General features: G+C 36.9%; 1 long non-coding RNA gene across 2 annotated transcripts in view; it reads left to right on the top strand.

Annotated features, from left to right (window-relative positions):
• Positions 1–951: 951 nt before the first annotated feature.
• Positions 952–7,043, top strand: part of LOC123334514 — a 53,461-nt gene continuing 47,369 nt past the window's right edge. Inside the window, exon 1 of one of the 2 annotated variants that reach the window (XR_006552517.2) lies at positions 952–1,096. This is a non-coding gene — a long non-coding RNA (uncharacterized LOC123334514). Of the gene's footprint in view, positions 1,240–7,043 lie in introns of both variants that reach the window. The other variant, XR_006552514.2, reaches the window with a different exon arrangement.

Raw genomic sequence — 7,043 nt, 5'->3', positions numbered from 1 at the left:
TAAAATACATCTGAAAGAATTTAGAATTTAGAAGTAGATATGGAAAGAACTATGAGTTCAAGAATCTGAGAAATATATTTGTACATAGTTTACATAGTATATCTGTTTTTTTGAGTGAGTTTTGCTGGTCATTGAATGTATTTAAATACAGCTGTGTATTACCTCATATCCTTTAATATCTGTAGAATTTGTAGCGACCTCTATAGGGTTGCAGAGTCGAACACAACTCAAGTGCCTTAGCATGCATGCATGCACACACACACACACTCTCTGCTTTTACTCCTGAAACTGTAATTTTGTCTTCTCTCTTTTTTTTCTTGGTTAGTCTGACCAGAGATTTTTCAATTTTATTGATTGCTTCCAAGAGCTAGTCTTGGATTTCATTGAATTTCTCTTTTTCCCCTCCTGTTTACTATTTCATTGATTTCTGCCTGTATATTCATTATTCCTCTCTTTCTCTTGCTAGGCTTATTTGCTTTTCTTTCTCTGTTTTATTTTTATTTATTATTTTTAAAGAAGGAAGCTGAATTCATTGATTTGAAACCTTTTTAAATTTTCTAATGTAAACCCCTCCTCTCTAAATTTCCCTCTAGGTGTACTGGACAGAGCTCCGTGGCATCCCGGTGACAGCGCAGGTACTTTGCATGAGTGTTCTGTATCCCGTGCTCAGTCAGGTTTCCTACCTTACCTCCAGGCTCAGTAGGGGCTTCTGCTTTACTTCTCTCAATAGCATTATACCTGGGCCTCGTGGTGGGAGGGATTACTGTTTCTGTGTTCAGGCTCTTGGGTGTGGGCAGATGGATACTCCTGCGTCCCACTTGAAGTGCAGACAGCTTTTACCTCTCAGCTTTCCCGCAGCAGTTTCCCTTTCCCCAAAACAGGGTCAAGGGTGTTGCCTTTCCACCCCTTCATCACAGTAAGTAGCTCTTTTGAACCCTAGCAGATGAGAGTTCTTTGCACAGGTGAAGACTTGCTGGCTGAGAACAGGTTTCCGGAAGTGGACGGAGTTACAGGCGGGCTGGCTAGGGGGACTCCCAGAGGTCTCCACCTCTGTGCCCTGGAGCTCTGGGTTTAGAGGCTGGGAAAAGTGATTTAGGTGAGTATAGGCTCCACTTCTGTTTTGGGTTCCCTTGGAGTCTAAAGTGTCACATTATTCCGGCTACTATGAATTTGTGAAATTGTTAGTTTTCTTCTTCCTCTTGAGTGGTGGCTGTCTCTTCTTCCAGTGCTCTGAAAAAGGTAAAACAGTTTGTGTCTCTATCTTCTAAGAGGCCTTTATAACCCTTTGAAACTCAGTTCATCTGGTTGCCTTTTGACCTTGTTGGAGGAGTTTGTTATTTCCTCGTTGTGTCTTGCCGCTGCAAAAATTTGAAGTGACAGATGGACCAGTGTTATAGCTGTTTTATTGGCAAGCAAAGGAAAATACATTCTTGAGGCATGAGGGAGGGCTGACCAAAAGACTAGAAGAGAAGCCCCGGGCTCAGTTTTGGCTCCTCTTTTTATACAATTTTTCTCCTCCTCCTGAGCCTGCCCTATGTAAACTGGGCTAGCCAGGAGGGCTGTTTGTTTTACCTAACGTCCTCACTCTGGTCCTCAGACCTTTCTTTGTTCTATTTTTGCGGGCTTTTTCCTTCTTTGTCTTTTAGCCACTGCCATTTTGGACTCCTTTTTTCCTATTCTAACAACCTCAACTCTTACTGTTTATATATATAGATATAGATATAGTTTGGGGATTTTCTGGCTTTTCTTTCTCACTGTGTGGAAATAGTGTTCTCTTGTATTTTTCTGCATCTAAGCACAAACAGAATAATGTAGTTGGTGCATCTGTTAGGCAAAAATGAAGGCTGAAAATCAATTTCTAAATATATCTCAAGAAATTAGAAGAAAAATCAATTTAGAAATAGAAAGAAAATAATAAAACAAGATAGTAGAAAAGAAAATAAATGTACAATTGAGATAATCAACCAAGTCAAGAGTATCATCCTTGAAGCCCATAACAAGATGTATTAACAACCTCTATCCAGGGCAAGAGGAAAGAAAATTTACCGATGTCAGAAATGAAAAAGGAAGCAGTAGTAGAAGTTTCTGTAGTAATTTAAAAAGATAACAAAGCTGAAATTATGAACAAATACTTTCTAGTAAATTTTACAACATAAATTATATAAACAGTTTCCTTTAAAACCAGAAGTTACCAAAACCAATACAGAAAGAGATAGAAAATCTGAATAGGCCTATACCTATCAAAGATATTGGATCTTTAATTAAATCCTTCACATGTATGCTTACCTCTGTATTAAAAAAAAAGTTTAGTGATTTACAATTGAACATATGAAGTTTTTATAATAGAAATAACATTTCAAAGAATAGAAAAAAAGGGAAAATTGTCTATCTTGGTTTATGCAAAATTTTGATGAAAAAAACCTGAAAAGAAATTTAAAAAATATCTCCCATAAACAAGGATGTGATGATTCAAACCAAACTGATCAAATTCATCAAGCAATGTATAAAAATATTAGACTTGAGGAACAAGTTGGTGTTATTCCAAGATATCTGAGTTGAGTTTAGGCATTTTAAGATCACCTAGTATAATTCCCCACTGTAACAAAGAAAGTGAGAAAAATCAAGTAATTTTTTTCAGTAAATGAAGAAATAGCATTTAGTAAAATATAACAGTGTTGTATGATAAAAAAAAAAAAAACTTTGTAAGCTAAAAATAAACTTGAAACCAAAAGTTGCTCAGTCCTGTCCACTCTTTGCAACTGCATGAACTGTAGCCCACCTGTCTCCTCTGTCTGTGGGATTTTCCAGGCAATAATACTGGAGTGGGTAGCGATTCCCTTCTTCAGGGGATCATCCCAATTTAGGGATTGAACCTGGGTTTCCTGCATTGCAGGCAGATTCTTTACAGTCAGAACAACCAGGGAAGCCTAAAAACAAGCTTAAATTACTTTAAAGACATCTACTCAAAATACAGGAAATAGCATGCTAATTGGTTGTAAATATTAAAGTTTCACTCAGAGACTAAGGCAAGGACACCCACACTTACTGTATTTGTTTGTCATTGTCCTAGATGTCATAGCTATTGCAATGAAGCAAGAAGAAAAATGCAAAGCCTAGAATACAGGAAATAAAACTATTATTATTTACATATAGCATGGTATGTAGGATAGAAAAATTCTAAAAAATATAAACTACTTATTTTAGACAGTGAATTTAGCAAAAGAATGAGGTCATTAGAAACCAAGCTAGAATGTAGAATTTTTAAAAAACAGTACATTTACAATAGCATCCTTACAAAGGGACACAGGACACCTTAGGAGTCTATTTTCCCCAAATCATTTTTTAAGCCTCATGGGTAGATGGAAGATAGTCGTGAAGATGGGTGATCATTTTATTCATATATTTCATAGCTTCACAGATTTGTTATAGATTATATATCAAATAGTAATAAAGCTAGCAAAAACTAGAAATATACATGTATCAGATGAGTAATACAGTATTTTTAAAATTAAAAAATTTATGAAATGAGTTCACACATATCAATAAGAGATGAGTAGAAAAATATTTTTTTAAATCTTAAACAGACCTATTACTGGCAAAATATTCAAATGGATTAAACACAAAAAAGTGGCCAATCTCACATTTAATTGAAAAATATGCAAAATATTTGAGAAATATTAAATAAAGCAAAATCACTGCAGGTGGTAACTGCAGCCATGAAATTAAAAGACTCTTACTCCTTGGAAGAAAAGTTTTGACCAACTTCAGATAGCATATTGAAAAGCAGAGACATTACTTTGCCAACAAAGGTCCATCTAGTCAAGGCTATGGTTTTTCCTGTGGTCATGTATGGATGTGAGAGTTGGACTGTGAAGAAGGCTGAGTGCCGAAGAATTGATGTTTTTCAACTGTGGTGTTGGAGAAGACTCTTGAGAGTCCCTTGGACTGCAAGGAGATCCAACCAGTCCATTCTAAATGAGATCAGCCCTGGGATTTCTTTGGAAGGAATGATGCTGAAGCTGAAACTCCAGTACTTTGGCCACCTCATACGAAGAGTTGACTCATTGGAAAAGACTCTTATGCTGAGAGGGATTGGGGATAGGAGGAAAAGGGGACAACAGAGGATGAGATGGCTGGATGGCATCACCGACTCGATGGACATGAGTTTGGGTGAACTCTGGGAGGTGGTGATGGACAGGGAGGCCTGGCGTGCTGTGATTCATGGGGTCGCAAAGAGTCAGAAATGACTGAGCAACTGAACTGAAATGAAGGATTCATACTAGAAGCAATTTTCTTCTAAGAAATTAGCCAGCATTTATAATATCTAATAGAAGTAGATATAGAATTACTCATAAAATAGTAGTAAAGGGAATTTTCTGGCAGTCCAGTGGTTAGGACTCTGCACTTTCACTGCCAGGCCCAGGTTCAATCCCTGGTGGGGGAACTAAGATCCTGCAAGCTGTGTGGCTTGACCAAAAACAAAAAAAAAAGTGGTAAAATTGTAAGGTAGTCAAACCTTCCTGAGAATAATAGGATAATACCATTCATAATGTTGTACTCTTGACCTAGAAATTAATTAGCCAGAATATTATTCTAAAACCTAGAAATAGTGCTATGTAATTTGTGATGCATTTTTTTTATTAAAATTTGTGGTAGAGTAAACTAGAGATATAATTTCTTTACATATACACTTATAAAGCTCAAGTTATTATTGTCCTACATGGTGACATTGTAGATTTTCCAAGAATATTAAGAACAAATCACTTAGCTTAACATCCTCTAGGTTGATGCATGTTGCTTCAAATGGCAAGATTTCATTCTTTATTACTGCTGAATAATAGTCCATTGTATACATACATATATATATATACAACATTTTATCCAGTCATCTGTTGATGAACACTTAGGTTCCATATCTTGGCTACTGTAAATAGTGGTGCAATGAAGGAAGAGGAACTTTCCTCTTTTCAAATTACATGGATTGTCCTGGAGGGTATTATGCTAAGTGAAATAAATCAGACAGAGATAAACAAATATGGTGTGGGCTCATTTATAAGTGGAATCTAAAAAAAAAAATAACAAATGAATAAAACAAAACAGAAGCAGACATAGATACAGAAGACTAACTGGTAGTTGCCAGAGAGAAGGGAGGTGGGGGGACTGACGAACTAGGTGAAAGAGGTTAAAAGGTATAAACTTCCAGCTATAAAGTAAATAAGTCATGGGGGTGTAATGTGCACATAGAGAATATCATCAGTAATACTGTAACAGTTTGATGATGGAAGGTAGCTGGTTGTATCATGGTGATCATTATGCCTGAAATATTGAATCACTCTGTTGTAAACCTGAAACTAATATAATATTGTGTGTTAATTATAACTCAGTTGAAATATTAGAAGAAAGCAAAAATGTACCACTTTTAACCAACTTAGGTACATATGTATGTGTGATTATGGAATGGTCTTTAGGACATGTTAATATGACTTATTGTTGATACAAATTGTTATGAATTTTGTGGCAGGAGGCTGAAAGATCATCCCTTGAGATTTACATTTTAATGTTGAATTAGGAAATAAGTAATTTACTAATACATTTTTCACTTTTGGATATATGAGAAAATTAAAGATATTCAGTGGCTTCCATGAGAAATGAGAGAGAGAACTCAGTCGTGAAACACACAAGAATGTTTGCATAGTATCTAAATTTATGTTCATTTATGAAAATTTACTCAGAGAAGGCAGTGGCACCCCACTCCAGTACTCTTGCCTGGAGAATCCCATGGACAGAGGAGCCTGGCAGGCTGCAGTCCATGGGGTCACGAAGAGTCAGACACGATTGAGCGACTTCACTTTCACTTTTCACTTTCATGCATTGGAGAAGGAAATGGCAACCCACTCCAGTGTCCCTGCCTGGAGAATCCCAGGGACGGCAGAGCCTGGTGTGCTGCCGTCTATGGGGTCGCACAAAGTTGGACACGACTGAAGTGACTTAGCGGCATGAAAATTTACTGAGTACCTACTGCACCTGGCACAAAGTATATCGGTGAATGAACAGGACAGAATCTCTTTCCTCATGGAGCTTCCATGGTATGAAATGTGACAATGATGTGAATTCTCACTTGATTTCAGTGACAGGGAATTTCTTTTCTCACGTTGTTATTAAGCCACGAGGTACTCTCACAAAGAAATGTTGATTTTAAGGGAAGTTTCATCTGTAGAAGGACTATGGTCTATCCTCTCAAGGAGACAGTGCTTTTGTAAATACACTGAGTTTTGTGCATTGATGATTTGGCTCTATTCTTTTAGGCTTGGAATCTCAAGTTTCACAGCCCATCAAAAGCAGGCTGTCACAGTGGCAGGTTCACAGTAACTAGTCTCTTAACATAAATGCCTAAAATCAGATTGCCAATTTAATTTAGTAGGGAGAGCAGCTTCCCCAGTGATCTGAATACTCATGCCAGCATGATCAGTGAAGTTTCTCTTTGTAGTCAGACTTCTTGGAAAGTCAAATCAATCAGAGGGCTGCTTAGTGAATATTAAGCCAGGAAGAGAGGACTTATATTGATGAATTGCTTAACGGCAGTCTAAATTGCATGATACATGTAAAATACATGTTAAATATGTCTTGGAGTTTATTGGTGGAAAGTTTTCCCACTTATATACATTCAAGGAAAAACTTTTATTAGTGAGTCTGAAAATAAAAGTTTAGTGTCCACTGTTTTTTCTGTGTCTCTGATGCTGTGCTTAGGTGCTATATTAGTTATCTATGACTATAGAACGAATCAGCCTAAAACACAACAGCTTGAAACAATAAACATTTATTGTCTAACACAATTTCTGAGGGTCATGAATCTGGGATTAGATTTGCTGTACATTTCTGATTTAGAGTTTCATGGGGGAAGGCATCAGCCGCAGATGCAGTCACCACATGGACCTCCCCACAGAGCTGTTTGGGACATGACTTACCCAAATCCAAGGAAGAGAGAGATAAGTAGCAAACAAGACAGAAACTGTGCTTATTATAAACCAGAATTGGAGAAAACA

This window comes from Bubalus bubalis, chromosome 1, assembly GCF_019923935.1.
Source record: "Bubalus bubalis isolate 160015118507 breed Murrah chromosome 1, NDDB_SH_1, whole genome shotgun sequence".
NCBI classification, from domain to species: Eukaryota; Metazoa; Chordata; class Mammalia; order Artiodactyla; family Bovidae; genus Bubalus; species Bubalus bubalis.
Note: the sequence above shows the minus strand (reverse complement) of the source record. Positions and strands in the feature narration are given on the sequence as shown.